Genomic DNA, 21,493 nt, shown 5'->3' with positions numbered 1-21,493 from the left:
TCAGAGAGTTGTTGCTCTTCTTTTCTTTGATCTCCTGTTGAGTTTGTAGGTGTTCAGAATGGTTTGATCCCTATCCAGCTGAATTCCTGAGAGGAGACGAAATCCAGGTCTCCTACTCCTCCGCCATCTTGCTCCACCCCCTATATTCTAATTTCTTGATTGTTGGTTTCTATACACATTCTCACAATTATATAATCATAACTGTTTGATCATCAAGACTGTTAGAAAACCCATAAACCCAATCTATTAACAATAAAAACATCAGACATTTCAACAGAAGGACTTTCTACAAAGCACCTGACCAGCAATCCTTAAAACTATCAGGTCGTCAACAAGAAAAGTCTGAGAAACTCTAACAGTGAAGAGGAGCCTCAGGCAACATGATGACTCAAGGTAATATGGTATCCAGAAGGGGATCCTGGAAGAGGACATCTGAATAAAGTATAAAACTTTAGTTAATAATAATATATTAATATTGATTCCCTAATCATAACAAATGTACCACTGTGAGATAATAGAAAATACATATATTGATCTTTGCCCCCAGTTCCTGGCACAGAGTTCTTAAGACCCATGTAATTTTTTTAAGTTGTATTTATTTATTTATTTATTTGACAGAAAGAGAGAGAGCACAAGCAGGGAGAGCGGGAGAGGGAGAAGCAGGCTCCCCACTGAACAGGGAGCCCGACATGGGGCGCAATCCCAGGACCCTGGGATCATGACCTGAGCCACAGGCAGATGCTTAATCAACTGAGCCACCAGGCATCCTGACCCTTGTAATTTCCTAAATCATAAAAAAACTAGGAGCACTCCAGTTCCTAACACATAGTTCCTAAATTCCTTGGAATTTCCTGGATGTAGCAGTGTCTTTGTTCAAATGAGGCAACTCTTGGTGGGCTCCTGACTGGGGGCTAATCATTAGAAAGATCAAGCCATGATTAGAAGCTTGGAATTTTCAGCCCTGTCTCCCATTCAACAGAGAGAGGAAAGAGGCTAGGAATGAAGTTAATAGCTGATCACGCCTATGTGACGAAGCCTCCATAAAAATCCCAGTAACATGAGGCCCAGAGAGCTTCTGGGTTGCTGAACACATAAAGGTGCTGGGAAAGTGGCACACCAGGAGAGGACCTGGAAGCTTCAAAGCCCTTCCCACCTACCTTGCTTTACACATCCATTCCATCTGTATCTTTTATCATATCTTTTTATAATAAACTAGTAAACAGTAAGTAAACTGCTTTCCTGAGTTCCATGAATCAGAAACCTCTGATTCATAGCTGGTCTGTCAGGAGCACAGGTGACACCCTGGACTTGAGACTGGCATCTGAAGTGGCGTGGACGCAGTCTTGGAGGACTGAGCCCTTAACCTGTGGGATCTGATGCCGTCTCCAAATAGATAGCATCAGACTTGAGCTAGGATGCTCAGAAGGTGTTGCAGAATTACTTGGGAGTGTGAAAACCCCACACACATCTGGTGTCAGAAGTGTTGTGAGTGAGGCAGTGATGTGAATGTGAAGGATAAACAGGAGGAGGACTGAGTTTTTCCTACTCATTCTTGAGTAGGGGAAAACGGGTACATGGTAAATGGGAACTCTCTTTACTAGCTTACCATGTTTCTGAAAAACACTTTGTAATAATAACATAACACATTTTAAAAAAACAAAAACCAAATAAAGAAAAGCTGATTTATCGTAACATCAGACTCGGAATGTTTTAACACCATTGTGAAAAGCCAATACCTAAAACACTAGTAGGAATTAGTCAACAAAACCTGAAAAAATAAACCAAGAATATATTTTCAAAAAAATTCTGCCAGATTGTAATAGAGGCTAACAAAAACACACCCTGCGAGATCAACAAACTTGTTTTTGCCACCGACTCCTTTCCCAGGGGATTTAGTTGACAAGATGCTCTTTTAAAATATCAACTTAATCCTCCTCCACACACTTTTGAACTGATGTCATAGTTCCAACTTGAAGATCTTGAAGACTGAGCAAAGTGGTCTACCTCAAATTCTAAGACTGAGAAAAAGTAAGATATCTGGAAAGATGTTTTGTGCCAAGAATGCCACAGTAAGAATAGGGAGAGGAGCCCAAGTGGACTCCTCCTCTTCAGAAGCTCAACAACGACTTAAACCATTTCTTTGACATCAAAGACTTACCAATTTACATGATTCATTATCTCTTAATACACATACATATACCCACACTTACCCAAACTCTAAGTTCCATGAAAGCAATAACTACCTTTCTACTTTTTTGTACCCAAAGTGCCTCACATGTGAAATTCTGCAGATTAAAATGGAAATAACCAGTTTAATTACAGACATTTTTAAATTGAGGTGAAAGCCACAGAATACCCAACTAACCATTTAAAGTGTACAATTCAGGGCGCCTGGGTGGCTCAGTTGGTTAAGCGACTGCCTTCGGCTCAGGTCATGATCCTGGAGTCCCGGGATCGAGTCCCGCATCGGGCTCCCTGCTCGGCAGGGAGTCTGCTTCTCCCTCTGGCCTTCCTCCCTCTCATGCTCTCTGTCTCTCATTCTCTCTCTCTCAAATAAATAAATAAAATCTTTAAAAAAAATAAAAAAATAAAAAAAAAATAAAGTGTACAATTCAGTGGTACTTAGTGCATTCTCACAATGTTGTGCAACCACCACATAATCACAGACTCTTATCTTAGAGATAACTGAATTCAACTATCACCCTCCTGCCACCTCCTCCAATAGCTAAAAAATATCAATTCCCTTCCTCCTCTACTATATATATATATGTTGGGTTTTCTCCTTTATCATTCTGCAATTAAATTAGCTTGCAGTGTGGTAAAGACAGAAGGTAGACATACACTTCTGTGACAGGGAGCTCGCCTTTTCCTCTAAAGGAACACTTTCACTAGTGCCCACCTCTATTGCTAAAAAGTACCTTCTTATATTCAGTCAATATCTGCCTTCCTGGACTCACATGATGCCACCTCCAGTATTCATAAGCTATGACTATCAGGCCAATTATTTTAAGCCTCAGTTTCCTCATCTGTAAAAATGGGGATAATAATACCTACTGTTAAGGGGCTGTTGTGAGAAATAAATAAGATTACATATGGCTCGAGTGGGGCTCAAGTGTTTTCTCCTACACCCTGCACAACACTCAGCTTGGAGATGAAGTAGATGTCTTCTTTGCAACTCACGGCTGCCTTCCAGATCACTGCCCTCTGTGCTCTCATAACCCTCTGTCCCTTTAACACACATACTGATTATGCTACTTTCCCTTCTCGCTGCTGCTATCTATATAGTTCTCCCATTCCAGCTTAGTAATTGAAGATTTTAGCACCTGACTCACCACCTCCTGCTCCACCACTACTCCCGCCATTCTTCTTGACAACTTCCACATTCCTGTAGAAGATCCATCCAAAACTCAACCTCTCAGCTTCTTGACCTCCACCCAGTTCAGCCACTTACTCTCGTACTTTAAATCACAATGAATAACTGCAACAGCTTTAAAAACCTCAGTTTCAGGGTGCCTGGGTGGCTCAGTCGTTAAGCGTCTGCCTTCGGCTCAGGTCATGATCCCAGGGTCCTGGGATCGAGCCCCGCATCGGGCTCCCTGCTCCGCAGGAAGCCTGCTTCTCCCTCTCCCATTCCCCCTGCTTGTGTTCCTGCTCTCGCTGTGTCTTTCTCTGTCAAATAAATAAAATCTTTAAAAAAAAAAAAAACCCTCAATTTCAAGCAGCCCAACCTCTTACCATCACCGTCCATATTTCCAGATCACTTCTCTCCAACAATTCATTCTCACCAGCAGAACTTCTAATCCACTGATCCTAGCACTTTTTCACTGACTGTCATTTCCTACATGTCCTCACTTCTCCCTTTATCCAGCTTACACATCATTATTAATCACTTGTATGGCTCATTCTTCTTCCCCTTGAACTCGCCTGGCAAAACCCTATTTCTGGTTAAATTTAAGTCATTGCCTTCTCCACCTTTGTACACAAGTGGCTGAATAAAGCTAAAGAAATTACACTCAAGCATGCTGAATGGTCTCCCTTAAATTTACAACCAAAGTGTGGTCTCTGGTCCAGAAGTATGAGGTTCACCTGTAAGAGTTACAAATGCAAATTCATCCCAGACCTAGTGAATCAGGAACTCTGGGGGTGGGGCACAGCAATTAGTGTTATACCAAGCCCTCCAGCTGATTCCAAAGCAGGCTAAAATTTGACAACTATGAGGTATAACTAGTTCACTCTCTCATTCTCCAAAATGCCTATTTTAAACCCTTTCTTTTCAAACCCTATATGTTCCTTCCACATTCCCGACACCTGGCTGATGATCCTACTGAAAAACAGAATCAGAGAACAACTTATTCGTTCTCCCATCACCAAATTTACCAAGTGATTCTATATCTGTAACCAAAACTCTCTTCCCCAGAGGGAACTCTGCCTTCCCAAGGCCAAACATCTTGTACAAGTATTCACTTGTACACTGAATTCCATTGTCCTTCACTTATCAAAGGTTTTTGAGCCTGCTATCATCCCCTCTCTTTCTCATGCATCCACAAATTTTCCTTCAGCCCATGAATACACTACCTCCTATCTCAAAACAAAAACCATTTCCCTGGACCCCTTATTTCCCTCCAGCTTTGGTACCATTTCCCTGCTCCTCTGTATAGAAAAACTTCACAAGAGGTGTCTATACTTCTTGTCTTCATTTCCTCACTTCCATTCTCTCCTTCACCTATTCCTACAACACCATCAAAATACTCTTATATATGTCACCAGTGAGCTCCAATTTGCTAAAGTCAGCATTTAATTCTCAGCCCTCCTCTTACCAAACCAATCAACAAGCACTTATTTCAGCTGAGCACAACCCTGAACAGACTTGATTTACTCTGGCTCTGGGACACCACATTGTCCTAGATTTCCCCCCATCTCATTAGCTGCCCATTCTCTGCTCTATCCTCTTCTTTCTAAATGTTGAAGAACTTTGAGCAAAATCCGGAAGGTAGAGCCATTCTTCCAGCAACAGTGACAGGCTCTCTCCAGTATGAGTGTTTGCAGTAGCCAGTGTCCTCATATAGGTGTCTGGTGAGTGTGGGATGGCTCTGTCACCAGCAGCAGTTTGTGATGACAGGACCATAGGTTTGGTGGGTTGACCTTGAAGCCTAGTGGTAGTGTGCCTCTGAAGCCTAGCAACAGCTTCTCAACTTCTATTCCTCCAGCCCTCTAAAGATTCTATAAACACCCAATTCTCTGTATTAAATCTCTTTCTGATTGGGGCACCTGGGTGGCTCAGTTAGGCATCCAATCTTGATTTTGGCTCAGGTCACGATCTCAGGATCGTGAGAGCCAGCCCCACATCAGGCTCCGTGCTGGGCATGGAGCCTGCTTGAGATTCTCTCCCCCACTCTCCCTCTGCCCCTCCCATGCCTGCTAGTGCGCTCCGCCCCCGCAAAAAATTAATAAATAATATAAAAAAGCAAACAAAAAAAAATAAATCTCTGATGAAAATATCTAGAGTGGTTGATATTTTCTACCCTGAACCTTGACTGATAGAATTCCCAAATTCATCTCTCTGGCACCAACTGACCCCGAATCAAAACTGCATATCCAACTGCCTCTCAGCACCTTCCCCTTCATAACTAATACCTATCTCAAAACTCACATGTCCCAAATATATTCTCGACTCCCCATTACCCCCTTCTTCTCCTCCCAGGAATCTCACAGCATTTATTTTCATAAATACCACTACAATTCACCCCATTGTTCAGATTAATTATCTGGAAGTTATCCTTAACTTCAATTTCCCTCACACACCCACACCTAATCCATTAGCAAGTCTGGTTATCTCTAACTTCAAAATATGTCCAGAATTCTACCACTTTTCTTAATTAACCTCAAGTGCTACCAGAAGAGCCTAAGTCACTCTCACCTCTTACTTGGAAACAACAATAGTCTCTCAACGCATCTCTCTCTCCTGCCACTCTCCCTTCCTCCAGTCTCTTCTGCATGCCATAGTCATTTTCTTTAAATAAAAATCAGATCCCATAACTCCCTTGCTCAAAACCATCCCAATATCTTCCCATCTCACTTGGGAAAAATCTAAAACTACACGATCTGGCTTCTGCCAACTTTGCTCACTATGCTCAAACTAGACTAACTGCTTAGCTGTTCTTGCAACAAACCAAGCTCTCTCCCACCTCAGGGCTTTTATACCTGCTAATTGTGCTCTCTAGAATGTTCTTCCTACAGACACCCACACAGGTTGCTGCCTCCTCTTTCTCAAGGCTTTGCTCAAATATTTTCTTCTTAGTGAGGTCTTCCCTGATCACTATCTAAAATAACTCATCCTGGGGTGCCTGGGTGCCTCAGTCAGTTGAGCATCCGACTCTTGGTTTCAGCTCAGGTCGTGATCTCATGGGTCGTGGGATTGAGCCCGTGTCAGGCTCTGCACTCAGCAGGGAGTCTGCCTAAGGATTCTCTCCCTCTGCCCCTCCCCCCTGCCCTGGCAACTATATTCCCAAAATCCTCTCTTCTCTAAGCTAAATATCTTTTTTTTTAAGATTTTTATTTATTTGAGAGAGAGAGAGAGAGAGAATGAGAAAGAAAGAGCATGAGAGGGGGGAGGGTCAGAGGGAGAAGCAGACTCCCCACTGAGCAGGGAGCCCGATGTGGGACTTGATCCCGGGACTCCAGGATCATGACCTGAGCTGAAGGCAGTCGCTTAACAAACTGAGCTACCCAGGCGCCCCTAAGCTAAATACCTTCTATTCCTAGGGTCCCTGAATGGCTCAGTTAGGCATCCAACTCTTGATTTTGGCTCAGGTCATGATCTCAGGGTCATGAGATCAAGCTGGGTGTCGAGCTCCGTGCTGGGTATGGAGTCTGCTTGGGATTCTCTCTCTCTCCCTCTCCCTCTGCCCCTCACCCCTGCCCTGGCTCACACACATGTGCACGCTCAATAAAAAAATAAAATAAAATAAAATAAGCAAATAAATATCTTCTATTCCGAACTAGTTTTCGTATGACTGTTTTAAAACCCTTCATCACCTTTGGCATCACCCCTGAATATTCCTCGTCAAAGTAAACAGGGACTCAAACTAAACAGAACATTCCAAATATGATTTAATGAACATAAAGTCCATGAAGGACCTGATATGGACACTGTATTTTAATTAATGCAACATAAGATCATCTTAGCTCCTTTCTAAAAGCTGATGACTCCATTTCTTGGCTTACACTGAGTTTTTCATAAATTTAAATCTCCAGATATTTAAATCTCCCCATAAACTGTTTAAAGCCAGTTCTACTCCAAGGTTCATATCTGACTCTGTCTCTAGAATCAAAGAATCTGTGAGATGGAAAAATCAGTGCTACTGTGGAAAACTCATTTCACCTCCATGACATCAGTGTGCTTCTTGCAGAGTCAGAATTTAAGGGATGGCAGCTTGAAAATAGAGAGGGATGCCAACTAAGGAAAAACCATTGTCTAAGCACTTTAACTTACCATATTGAGGGAAAAGAAATAAAGGGAACTATGTGGCCAAAGAATTATAGAGACACTCTTCAAAGGCAAACCTATATAGACTTTGGTTAACACTTCCAGCTTGGGAAGATACAGAGAGAAGGAGTACACTAAGTATACTTTAGACTGCTCCAGGAAAGCCTATTATGAAAGCCTCCATTGTGCAAATACCACAAGACTCTTTAAGAAATGCCTGGCCCGGGTGCCTGGGTGGCTCAGTTGGTTAAGCGACTGCCTTCGGCTCAGGTCATGATCCTGGAGTCCCAGGATTGAGTCCCGCATCGGGCTCCCTGCTCAGCGGGGAGTCTGCTTCTCCCTCTGACCCTCCCCCCTCTCATGTGCTCTCTCTCTCTCATTCTCTCTCTCTCAAATAAATAAATAAAATCTTTATAAAAAAAAAAAAGAAATGCCTGGCCCATTTTATACTCAGGTTTACCACCAAAGCAATTTTATTGGAAGGGGTATGGGTATTGTTAGGCAGTTTCAAGAAGAGAAAGAAATGTCACAGCAAACTCTTCCATGAGATGGAGAAATATTAGAAAGGCCTTTGCCATTGGACATATCTGGACTCTGGAAAGATACTAGCTCAATTTTTCCAAATTGCAGTTTGCTTCCCAATAAAACAGAATTATAATAGTAGCAAGGTGATTGTGAATATTATAAAAATATATATATTAAGTTTTTAGCATTTAAATGCCTTTCATGTTTTAGATACTCAGATATTACTTTCCTTCCCTACCACCTGTGTAGGCCTACAAAGAGATGGGATTCTGACTAACTCCTACAATACCAACAAAATATTTAGAAATTAATTTCTCAATGAATGTAAGAACCCCTTGCTTGCTGTATCTGTTAATCTGTCCTAGTAGAATATAAGTCTCCAAAGTAAGAATCTGGCTTCTTATGTTAATAGAGTACTTCCAGTCATACAGAATGAACTATTGGAATGAGGCTATTATTATTACAATGTCCACACTCCTCAACAGATAAACATGTTGAGTTTCAGATTCTCTTCCAAGGTAAAATGTCCCACTCTAACAATAAAGGTTACTTCAAGGGCCAGGTGATATCCTGATAAGCATAATGTATTAATTCTCCTGAAATCTGATAAGTTCTCTCAATAAAACAGCATGTAAAAATCCAGTTATGGGTGGGGTACTTGTTTAATGGTAACTGGTTATTTTTATTGGCAGAGACATCAGGGTGAAATCACTAAGCCTTGGAAAGCTGCCTTGGAACATGCCTGGCACCAATATGAATGCAGAAGTTACAAGGCAGCCATGTGGGGTGTGATGGTAAAGCCATCATTTGCAGTGACATCTTAAACAAAGCAGTCTTAATAAAGTAGCCCTGTGAATTCAAGCCAGAACTGAAAGACAGGGGCAGGGACAGAGAACATCTCTTAGGCAGAAGACTACTCATATACTTACTTGCCCTCAAAGGATGCTCTTTGCCTCTTTACACTGATTTTATACACTTCTTTGATCATTCCAGCAACATTTAAAAAATTAATTATTGCTGCAAACCAGGAATTCTGAACACCGTTTTGGAGAGGGCTCATTTAATTTATCCACTACGTTCCTACTCCCTGTTGAACATTCAATACACTAGAGAAAACAGAGTTAGCCTACAAAAGGTCCTAGTTAAAGACAGATCTATTGGTTAACTCATTTAATAAACAGGAGTTAATTCACCATATGATGGCTTTCCATGACTTTCATTAGCAAATGCTTTGTCTAAAATTCAGTACTCAGATATTTTATATTAAAAATATACTATAATTTGGAGAGAACATATCCAGAGTGTTATCTTAGGAAAGGTGATTAAAAATCAAAAATCATTTTAGAGGTACCTGGGTAAAAAAAAAAAAAAAAATTCAATCTAGCACTTAAAAAATTCTTCCAAAAATCTACCTATTATTCAGTTATTATCCAAGCAGGTTGTATTTCATCCAGTCATTTATTAATTTAACCATTTACTCATTTAACAAATACTGCGAATCTACTCTAAGTCAGGTTTGTGGTATACACTGGGGACAATATTGTAAACTAGATCCAAATTCACTAAGCTTGTGTAGTTCAAGTTCTCCATTCTTTTTTTTTTTTTAAGTTTTGTTTTGTTTTGTTTTGTTTTTTATTTCAGAGAGAGATAGCCAGAGCAGGAACACAAGCAGGGGGAATGGTAGAGGGAGAAGCAGGCTTCCTGCTAAGCAGGGAGCCCGATGTGGGGCTCAATGTGGGGCTCGATCCCAGGACCCTGGGATCATGACCTGAGCTGAAGGCAGAGGCTTAACCACTGAGCCACCCAGGCGCCCCTAAGTTCTCCATTCTTATTCTAACATTTTAAAGGCAAAGATTATCTCAAATAGTTTGTTTTAGCTCATACGGTAGAAGAATTCTTCAAAATCAGAAAGCATCCTGTCCAAGAATATTTCTAACTGAAGTACTAGAGTGGTTTTTCTGGGCTTAATTAGAAAATGCACTGTAAATTATTAAAATGATCAAGTGAATTATAAAATAAAAATATACGTATCATTTCAGCAATAAATTTAAAAATCTAGAGGAAATAGATGGTTTCTTAGCAAAAATTAATTGCCAAGAATAAACCATGAAGTAGGGAAAAAATGGACAGAGCAAATAGCTTGATAGGTATCAGAGTAAGATTTATCATTATAAAAGGCACCTAAACTAGAGGATTTAACAGCTAAATTCTAACAAACATTTAAGAATTGAAAATTTCCAAAATTATTCAATGTGTTTTGGCTGCTGCTGATGCTACTACTTAACATATATAGTGCTAACTATACTCAGGCACTGTACTAAGTACTTCATATTAATTCATTTAATCCTCCAAACAGCCCAATAAGGTTGATGTTATTATTATCATTTTATAGATTAGGGTCATAGAAAAAGATGAAAAGCTTGCCAATGTATTTTCAGATCTAAGGAAAAATGGTTCCCTACTCTGCCCCACTCCCCCACAAGAAACAACTACATATTAGAAATATTATACACCAACCTCACCTACAGTAATGAGCAAAAGAAGAACCTATAACTAATTAGTAATGCAATTATCAGGAAATCTACACACTTTATTACTAATGTTAGTAAGCGTGGAAAGGCATTGCCAAAAATTCAGCATCCATTCCTAATAAAAACATTAAATAGGAAGAATTATTTAAGATATTTTCCAAAATATTCTGAACAGCAGAATACTGGACACTTTCAATTAAAACAACAACTGGACTAGCATGCTCACTATTCCCCTTACTTTTCAACATTATTTTGCAAGTTCTAGAAGCTTTAGTATAGGCAATAAGAGTAGAAAATCACTAAACACTGGAGAAGAACAAATAAACCTATCCTTTCATCGATGATAATGAGTGTATGCCAAGAAAATCAAAGAGAGATTTCCTTAAAAAATAATAGTAACAAGAAAAATGATTTGACAGACACTGAATGGAAGATTTTCTTAAAATTATAGCTTTTCTCTATGTGGAAATGGGAAATATAGTTTATAAAATAGTGTAAAAACTATAACATACTTAAAAACAAACTTAATGGAAAGGCACAGAACCATATGCAGAAAATTGTATTATTGAAAAATCTTACTGAAGGAATAAAATAAAATTTGAACAATATATAATACAATATATAAGACATCCAACCAAAAATGACACCTCCCAAAATAAAAGAAACCAATGAATACAAAAATCCCCAGTCGAATTCCCATGAAGCTTTTTTTTTTTAAAGAATAGGACAGGGGCGCCTGGGTGGCTCAGTCGTTAAGCGTCTGCCTTCAGCTCAGGTCATGATCCCAGAGTCCTGGGATCGAGCCCCGCATCGGGCTCCCTGCTAGGCAGGAAGCCTGCTTCTCCCTCTCCCGCTCCCCCTGCTTGTGTTCCCTCTCTCGCTGTGTCTTTCTCTGTCAAATAAATAAATAAAATCTTTAAAAAATAATAAAGTAAAATAAAAAATAGGACAAAATAACCTTAAAGTTCACATGAAAGAATAAAGTTCTGAGAATAGCCAAAAATAGTTATGAAAAAGAAGAGTATCTAGAGGTGGATTTGCCTTACTTGATAGCAGAAAATATTAAAAAACTGAAAATATAAAAAAACTGCACCTAATTAAATCAATCTGAAATCAGCAAAGGAACAGACAAAAAGATCACAACCAAAAAGAGAATCCAGAAATGGATCCAGTACATATGAGCTTTTAATATATGACAAAGGTTAGGTATTTAAGTTCAGTGGGAAAAGAAAGGTACTGGCACAACTGGATATTCATCTGCGAAGAAAATTAATCCACCTCACAATATATGGAATATCTACATAACATATTTAAGAATAATTCCAAGTTGTATTAAAGATTTCATTTAAAAAGGAAGATATAAATCTCAAAAAAAATTATAAAATATATTCAGAACCAAAGTATAGGAGAGACTTCTTAAACCAAGACAGAGTACTCAGAAGATACACAAGAAAAAGTAGAATGATATAATATAACAAACTTTTATGTAAAGCATACCAAGTCAAGATGTAATTTCACAGATTTGGAAAAAATACCAAGAACTCTTAAAATTTTATGAAAAAAATGCAAGCAACTCAATAAAAAAAATAGGTTAAGTATATGAATAGGCAAAATCAAAGAATACACTCAATGGCACAAACTTAAGATACAATCTTCATTGTCACTTGTAGCTCAGAGACGAAGCACTTATAGTGAGGCTAATGAAATTTAATAAAAATCACCAAAAAATGATTTCCCATTGCCAACAGGCGTTCAGGATAAGGAATAATGCCACATATTATTTATACTCTTTGGGAAAACAATCCGATGTCTCTTAATATTAAAAACCATATATGCCCTTTGACTCAGAAATGCCTCTCTTGGGGGCTCCTGGGTCGCTCAGTCTGTTAAGTGTCAGACTCTTGGTTTGGGCTCAGGTCATGATCTTAGGGTCATAGGATCAAGCCCCATGTCAGGCTCCACGCTGGGTATGGGATCTGCTTGGGATTCTCTATCTCCCCCTACTTCTGCTCCTCTCCCTGCTCTCTCGCTCTCTCTCTCTCAAATTAATTAATTAATTAACTAATTGTTTAAAAAGAAAGAAAGAAATTCCACTCCTGGAAATTTAATCCACTCAAGTAAATACATCATATATATGAAGATATATTATTTATATATATAAATTTACTGCAATATTGTGCATAGTGGCAAAACAAGTAAGAAATTAGAGCCAGAGTAAATATTAAACATCCATCAACAGGGTTACAGTTAAAAAATATGGTACACCCTTATCATGGACTATGATGAAATCATTAAAAGAATGAACTAAAGAGATCTGTACAGGGCGCCTGGGTGGTGCAGCTGGTTAAGCATCCAGCTCTCGGTTTTGGCTCAGGTCATGATCTCAGGGCCATGAGGTTGAGCCCCATGTTGAGCTTTGTGCTCAGCAAGGAGTCTGCTTGAGATTCTCTGCCCCTCCCACTTGTGCTCTCTGTCTAGAAGTAAATAAATAAATATTTAAAAAAGAGATCTATACATGGAATATTGAACAAGAAATATAAGGTATATAATATCCACTCCAATTTTGTAAAACAGCAATTAAAACTCTTAACACACGTACATATATATGTTTACGTGTCTATACTGAGATCTATGACATATACATAAAGACCATGGGAAAAAAATACAAACAGATACACAACAAATTATTAACATGGGTGAATTGGTGACTATGGGTCATGTGGACATGTGTTTTGTGTTTGGGAGATATCTTAGTTCAGGCTGCTATAATAAAATACTATGGACTGGGTGGGTTATAAACACCAATTTATTTCCTAAGGTTCTAGAGGCTGGTAAGTCCAATATCAAGGTACCAGCTTGGCTGGTGTCTGGTGAGAGCCTGCTTCCTGGTTCACAGATAGTCCTTTCACTATAACCTCAGGAGGTGGAAGGGACAGGGATTTCCCTGGGGCCTCTTTTATAAGGGCACTAATCCCCATCCTGAGGGCAGACCCCCAAAGCCCCACCTCCAAATGCCATCACACTGGGGATTAGGTTTTAACACACGGATGAGGGGGAGAAGGATGACAAACATTCAGGCTACAGCTTGTGGTTTTTTGGCAGAGTAGTGGGGGAGAACGGCTTAAGGAAGAAGACAAAGCAAAATGTATAAAGACGGGGGAAAAAACTGCACCTAAAATTACTTCCCATATTTTGTTAAAATTCTATTTTTCTAAATATATGTATGTATAAGTTCATTTATGTGTATGTATACATACTTGTGTGTATGTGGGGAGAGAATGATAAATAAGAATAAAATGTGCTCTTACACATAAATACTGTCTTTGCTGAACCAAAACTTACACTAAGTACCAAAACTTTTTCATTTTAAATTTTGATTGAAAACCTTTCTAAAACTTACATATGTCCCTGTTTTCTGACCCAGGCTCTAATAATCACAACTTTTTATTCTACTGATGGTTTGGCATCAACGTGGCATAATGGAGAAAAGCACATGCCCTGAGCCTGGCAGACCTTTATTCAAACCTGCTTTGACACTTATTTGTACTGTGGTGCTGGGCAAGTCATGTCACCTTTCTGTGCCTCAGTTTCCTCATCTATTACACAGAGATAGCATTAGCTAAAACCAACACAGTTCACTTGGTACTTCTCATTATTAATTTCAGTTATGAACTGCAACATGGAGATATACTTGGGTAAAGGACTGACACCTATACATAGAAGAGGTAATCTAGCTATGCTTTTTCACTTAGTCTGTCTTTCTTTATAGTTGGACTATTTCACCCCACCCTCATTTTACGTGAGGTAGTGACAGTGCTATTTACAAATCCAAACACAGTGACTTTAAAGGTAAGAGCGTAGCTAATATGATTTACCCTCAATTATGTTCCAGAATCAAAGAGTAAATCACAAACAGAGCAAACTATCAACAAGCTTTCACTTCTCTTTGTTGTCAGTGTGTCTACTTTAACAGTAATCCTCTTAATTCCCCTTCTAATTTATTAAAAATGAGCACAGCAGGGCACCTGGGTGTGGCTCAGTCGGTTAAGTGTCCGACTCTTGGTTTCATCTGAGGTCAAGATCTCAGGGTTGTGAGATCCAGCCCCAGGTCAAGTTCCATGCTCAGCATAGAGCCTGCTTGAGATTCTCTCTCCCTGCCCCCCTCGAAACTCCATTCCCTTGCCACCCCTCCCCACTCACACACGCATGCTCTCTCCCTAAAATAAATAAATAAATAAATTTTTTAAAAAAATGAATGGCAAAATATATGAGTTTTAGAACATAAATTCTGTGACATCTTTTGCTTACAGTTGGGTTCTTAGCCATATTCTCCATACTCGTAATTATTACAGAGAGCTCGGTAGGCAGGGAGGGAAAAACTCCTTCTGCAATCCAAAGTTGGTTATCACATCCAAAATTTATAGACAGAGGTTATGCCCTTATATATCTCATCCTATCTGATTTCTAAATATTACCTGAAGAATAATATATTTGATGTAAGCATTTCCCTTTTAAAATTGAAATTTTAAAAGAGAAAGTATTTTCTTTTTCTTTTTTTTTAAAGATTTTATTTATTTATCTGAGAAAGAGAATGGGAAACAGAGAGCATGAGATGGGGAGGATCAGAGGGAGAAGCAGACTCCCCGCTGAGCAGGGAGCCCAATGCGGGACTCGATCCTGGGACTCTAGGATCATGATCTGAGCTGAAGGCAATTGCTTAACCAACTGAGCCACCCAGGCGCCCGAGAAAGTATTTTCTATCAAAGCAGGGAAGGCATGAACAATTTACCTCCAGACAGCTAGATAAAGGTCTTCCAGAAAAATCCATATAAGGAGTAAGATTAAAAGTCACAAAATCCTGAAATCTCACCAGATGTTATGTGGAGGGCAGTGGCAGAAAGAAAAGAGGCAGCTGAAGGTTCACAGATCTGATTATACTTTCAACACTTTTTAGATAACGGCCTAGAAATATTTTATGACCCTCATTTTGCCAGATGCAAACCAGTAACTAGAATAACAAAATGCTAGTCCTTTGTAACCTGAAGAATAGTTCAATTTGATCAAATCAAAAGAGCATTTATTATCTGTTTAATATATATGATATGCATTGTGAGAGAATTATTACAGAGACCAATAAACAAAGACTCTTGCCTAAAGGAGCCCTCCGTTTGGGGTGCTAAGAGGAGAGAGAATCAGACAATGAAGAACTAATTACAACACAGTAAGTACTCAATAAATACTAGCTATTAATTGCACAGGCAGTGGTGGGAGGACTTAAAATAAGGACACTAGTCCCTATAGAGTGTTCAGAACAATGTCCTTTGAATACCACATTCAGAAGTGTTTACTTTATCCTGTATGTGATGGCTCAAAGATTTCTAGGCCCAATGAGTGACAAAACTGATATATTTTTTTAAAGGTTACTCTGGCAGCAGTGCAGCAGATAAAATGTACCAAAGCAATATAAAAGATCAGAAAGCAGTAAAACATACTGGTTAAGAATACAGGCTTGGGAGCTAGACTTTCTGGACTTGAATACAGGCTAAGAGGAACTACTTGTGTGACTTTGGCTAAGTTACTTAACTACTCTGTGCTCAATTTCCTCATCTGTAAATAGGAATAGAAACAATTCTCACCACAGAAGGTTGCTGTGAAAATTAAAAGAATTAATGTAAAGCAGTAAGAAAAGTTCCTGGCACAAAGTAATTGCTCAATAAATAATAGCTATCAGCTGCATGAAGGAAAAACTAGTATGGAGACTAGTTAGGAGGTCAAGAAATAGTCCCAGAAAATAGGGATGAGAACAAAGAACGGTATGTTCACTTGAGTGCCTGAGAAGATCATATACAGGACATGAGACATACAGGGGGAAAAAAGGAAGAGGAGAATAATGCCAATGAATGTAACTCTGGACATGTTAGGGCTGAGATTCCTACAGAATATGAAAGTATAAATGTCTAAAGGTCACTGGAAAATACAGATCAGAAATCCAAAAGAAAGGAAGTAACTAGAGATATAGATCTGAGAGTTACTAACATGTGGCTGTGTTGGGTGAAGCTGTGGTAATGGAAGAGAATACTCAGGGAGAAAGAATAAAACAGAAGGGTTGTAGGATCTAGTCCATAGGACCTGGGGCTCCAGGATCACAACAGCATCCACAGGAACTCCAATATAACCATCAATTGTCAGGAAGATAGAGAGGAAAAAACACAGTCATATGAAATAATCCCTTCCTTCAAGAAGTTTTCAATGTCATTAAGGAGAAAAGACATACACCCATTAAATAATTTTATCATGATTGTTCAGGATTAATAAAAGTAAGGCTAAAAGCAGAGGTGGTAGACATTAGAACGGCAAGAAAAGAAAGAGAAATTAAGCTGAAAATTGAAAAAACTAATGCTAACATAAAGAAACACTGGCATAGAGGAGAAAGCTAATTCTAAGATGGGGGAAGGAAAGGAGAAAATGAAAACTATTATGTATTGAATGTCTACTAATATGCCAGTAGCTGACTTAGGATCTTTCAAGTATTTTATCTTATTTCATTCTCAGAATATCCCTATGAAATAAATATTACTGCCATTATACAAAAGTAGTTTGAGGCATACCAAAGTAATTTGCCCAAAGTCTTACATCCAGTTATGGGCATATGACAGTGTTAGGACTGGAACCTAGGTGGAGGACCCATGATTATCCACCATACTTCCACTTCTCCAACTGGCAAAAATAGGACATGTCAGGAAAGGGGCAATAAAAACTGTACTAGAAGAAAACCTGAATTATTAATTATTCTCACTTATCTCACTACAGTAGAGCTACCTTTTTGAAGAAGTATGAAAGGGGGAAAAATGACTTTTTAAAAATCAAAAGTAATCTTTCGGGGCGCCTGGGTGGCTCAGTTGGTTAAGCGACTGCCTTCGGCTCAGGTCATGATCCTGGAGTCCCGGGATCGAGTCCCGCATCGGGCTCCCTGCTCAGCGGGGAGTCTGCTTCTCCCTCTGACCCTCACCCCTCTCATGCTCTCTCTCTCATTCTCTCTCTCTCAAATAAATAAAATCTTAAAAATAAAATAAAAATAAAAAGTAATCTTTCAATCTCAGAGAACAGATAGGATTACAGATGTCTCCTGCTTCCAGCCCCATCCCACTGATTCCATGCCGTCCCCACAGTTAGAAATCTAAATTGCACACCCGACCATGTCACTCCTTCTCTCTCTCATCTTTCAATAACTCTGTACCACCAAGAGGATTAAAAAAAAACATCAGAACCAAAAGGAGAAAGTTATCTAATAAGCCTAGAAACTCCTTAACCTAGAAGGAATAAAAGAGGAAAAAAAGGGGCGCCTGGGTGGCTCAGTCGTTAAGCGTCTGCCTTCGGCTCAGGTCATGATCCCAGGGTCCTGGGATTGAGCCCCACATCGGGCTCCCTGCTCGGTGGGAAGCCTGCTTCTCCCTCTCCCACTCCCCCTGCTTGTGTTCCCTCTCTCACTGTGTCTCTCTCTGTCAAATAAATAAATAAAATCTTTTAAAAAAAAAAAAAAAGAGGAAAAAAAGTTAACTTCTAAAAATAAATGCTCACTTGTAATTTATAATCCAACTTTTCTCACTTTAAAACCATAAAATAAATGAAATTTCAGGTGCCAGTTAAAGAGCAACATTGACACCTTGTGGTGAACATCCTAATTTAAGGGTAATGAGTCAAATGTAAGGAGTAAAGTGGCTCCTAATTAAATGTCTACTTACATGAAAACTAACCCTTAATCCAGGAATTCCCAAGGCTTAAAGAAGCAAAATGTAATTACCACCACACACACTGAATGTAACTTTGGAAAGAGCTGCTATTACTTTGGTAACATTGAAATCAGCCTACATTCTTAACTACTGGCAGAAAAATCTGAATAAAACCTCAGGTTACTGTTTTCTTACAAAATGGTACAACACATCCACCTGAAGGGGTTCTAATGCTCTGGTTGTAGGTGTTGCAAAATCCCTGCCTAGTCAAGATTTCCTGTTTTTCTGTAACATTCACATTATAGGAAGTGGAAGGAAATATGCATCCTAGTGGCACAACACAGTGAAAGTTATTAACTAGAATATACTCTCAAAAAACAGAATCAAGAGACCTGGGTTCTAGTCCTGATTCCAAATGGCACAGAATTTTGTGAAGTTAAGTGATATTAAAGAATTCAGACTCTATATGTTTTCACATAAAATTACAGATCAAGAAGTAACAATTTCACACACCAAAAAAGGATCAAGGGAAAAGGTATATTTTTAAAAATTACTCCCATCCAGGTACAATGTTGCCTGAGTTAAAGAAGGGAAACTAAACAAAATTGATCAGCACAAAATTACGTTTCCCAACAAGCATAAATCATGCCAAGAACTGTGAGAAAAGAAGAGCTTCTGATATAGCAAACAGATAGATGGTGGTTACTCCTTACTGATGTCTAACAGAATTATCACAGAAAGTTCCATTTTACTCATTAATGTTGATTACTACAATGTCAAGTTTCTAGTTCCAGAGTAACTCTCTGGGCTCAGGTAATTTGGTTGATAAATGGACACTTGATCTGGTTCAAAAGAGTACATCTATGTTACCAGCTATAATGATTTACACAATGCTAATGACAAGGCCACTGTTAATAAGGCAAATCAGACTGCTAACACACGTGAGGAATCTGGAAAGCATCCTAGAAATGAGACCCCCAAGAGACATATCATTGCAAGAATCAATGTTAAATAATTGAGCACTAACTACCAAATTCCCCCAATAACTTTGAATTTATGGAGGGCTCTGTGATTTTCAGAAAATTTTCTCTGTCATTATGCTATGCGCACCTTATAACCACCAATCTAGGAAGGTAAGTGAGACTCTGAAAAGGATCTGCAAAACTTGCTTGCGGGAAAACTTCACACCCACCTCCAGTCTGGCTCTTACTTGCTGTGTGCTCTCAGATAAATCCTGTAATGCCTCTTGGCCTCAGCTTCTACACTGAAGACAAGGGCTGATCCCTGATGTCTGAATACAAAAAACTTCAGAGTGTAAGATAATAAATATGGAAATGCTTGTAAGCTACACAAATTTATAATATTACTGCCTCTACCTTTTAGAAGAATCAGAGAAGTTAAATGAATTTGGATAAACCAGGGACAATTGAAGTCAGGGTCAAGTTAACCAAAGCATTCTCTATTGTACCACATTGCTTCTCAAGATCCTACAGCATTTCTTCAGTTCATATTTTCCTGTCTTGTCACAGAGCATTCAACACTGCTTGAATCTCTACTCCCTTAGTTTCTATGATGCTGTCTTTCCCCAGTCCTCCTCTTTTCACTGACTTCATATTTCTCTTTCTTTTGGTTCCACTGATTTCTCTAATAAGATCACACCATCTCACACTTGGACAGTATCTTTAAAATAGCAAAATCCATACCCTCATTTCATGAGGAAAATAGGTCAAGAAATATTAGTGGCTTACTCACATTTCGAACTATTTCTGTACATTGCTCTTTTCAATACTTAAAACTCAATGTAGCCTCAAACTGAATAGACTCAAAAAAATACAAGTTATATATTTTGACACCTCCTGCTTTCTATCTCCACCATCCAATTACTAAATCCTGTCCATTCTCTTACATATCCTAAGAAGTCAAAGTGAAAGTACCTCTCAGATAAGAATCAAAAGTCATCAAATGTCTGTGGTTACTTTAGTTGAAATCATTGTCTCTTAAGAGCAATTTACACAGGCCATGTGACCAAACTTTATCATCATGTATAATAAGATTCAAGATTTGCAAAGAAAAGGCCCATTTCATAATGTTTATAAAATAAACAATCATCCAATTGGACAAGAGTCCAACCATCCTTCTGGACTCTTCCTCCAGTAGATATATTGAGGATGTCTAATGGTCTGAAATTTATGATGTGTTACGTAAACATTAGAAAAATACTGCCAAAATCAAATTTCAATGAACCATCTGTCTGAGTAGGGTGAACATAGGCTGAGTGTCACTGTTACCTTTATTTTGAACTGCATTTATTTTGGTTGCCTGCCTCTTGAGAAAATGTCCTTGATGATCTACCACATTGAAAATTAAAAACAAATATAGAAATGTTTCAAAATTAAGCCCAGACATTATGAAAATATAGAGTTAAGGCAGTTAGTTAAGCCTCTGGGCATGAGATTTATGCAAAGCTCCTTTGCCTTGCCAAACATGATTCTTTTAGATGTAGAGCAGGTCAAAACTCTAAGCCATGTCTGGGGCTATTGGAGGGCTTTTCTAGTAATGCTGTAGTTGTTAAGATTTTGATAAGTCTAAATTTTGTACCTCTGGTTGCTGCTCTTTATAGTACAGAAAACCAGAAACGGCTCATGTCCCTGTTTTAAGATCACTGGCTTCCAGTCATTCTCTCCCACTATCCAGAGAAAGGAAATGGCGTTCCAACGGCTTTGTGAAAGAGATAAACTTAAATCACTGTAGCTACAAAATTTATGAAGCTCTCACTAAAAAATGTTAAGCCTGAATAACAGCTTCTAAAGCTCCCATACGATTCCTCACACAGAAATGTCACAAACTCAAAATGAAGAACATTCTTTAGAAAATGCAGGAGGTCTAAGAAGTTTCTTACCGCAGCAAAGAGAAGACATCATAAGAATTGCGAACACAGTTCTGATCCACCTGAAGAAGAATATTCTTCTGAGCATTTGAATAACCCTGAAAGACATTAATCAGCAAATTAATGAAAGTAAAACAAAATAAAATATGTGTAAAAATTAATCTTATTGTTTGTCTTCTGAAAATTATGATTTAGAAACACCTCAGTAAATTCAAATCATTAAGGGATTCCAAAAAGTAAAATTTCCATATAACTGAAGTTTCACCTTTTAAGTGAATTTAAAATAAATATCTTCTAGTATTTTCCCAGAGAAACCATGTTTCACATTATAAAT

General features: G+C 38.7%; 1 long non-coding RNA gene across 1 annotated transcript in view; it reads right to left on the bottom strand.

Annotated features, from left to right (window-relative positions):
- The window catches only part of LOC145716219 (uncharacterized), a 65,137-nt gene extending 43,855 nt beyond the window's left edge, over positions 1-21,282 (bottom strand). The window contains exon 1 of the long non-coding RNA XR_014138748.1: positions 21,172-21,282. This is a non-coding gene — a long non-coding RNA (uncharacterized LOC145716219). The remainder of the gene's footprint in view (positions 1-21,171) is intronic.
- Between the last annotated feature and the right edge of the window lie 211 nt (positions 21,283-21,493).

The sequence above is a fragment of the Leptonychotes weddellii genome, chromosome 11, assembly GCF_054177405.1.
Source record: "Leptonychotes weddellii isolate Sample4059 chromosome 11, ASM5417740v2, whole genome shotgun sequence".
NCBI lineage: Eukaryota > Metazoa > Chordata > Mammalia > Carnivora > Phocidae > Leptonychotes > Leptonychotes weddellii.
The sequence above is the reverse complement of the archived record's forward strand: the minus strand, read 5'-3'. Positions and strand labels throughout refer to the sequence as shown.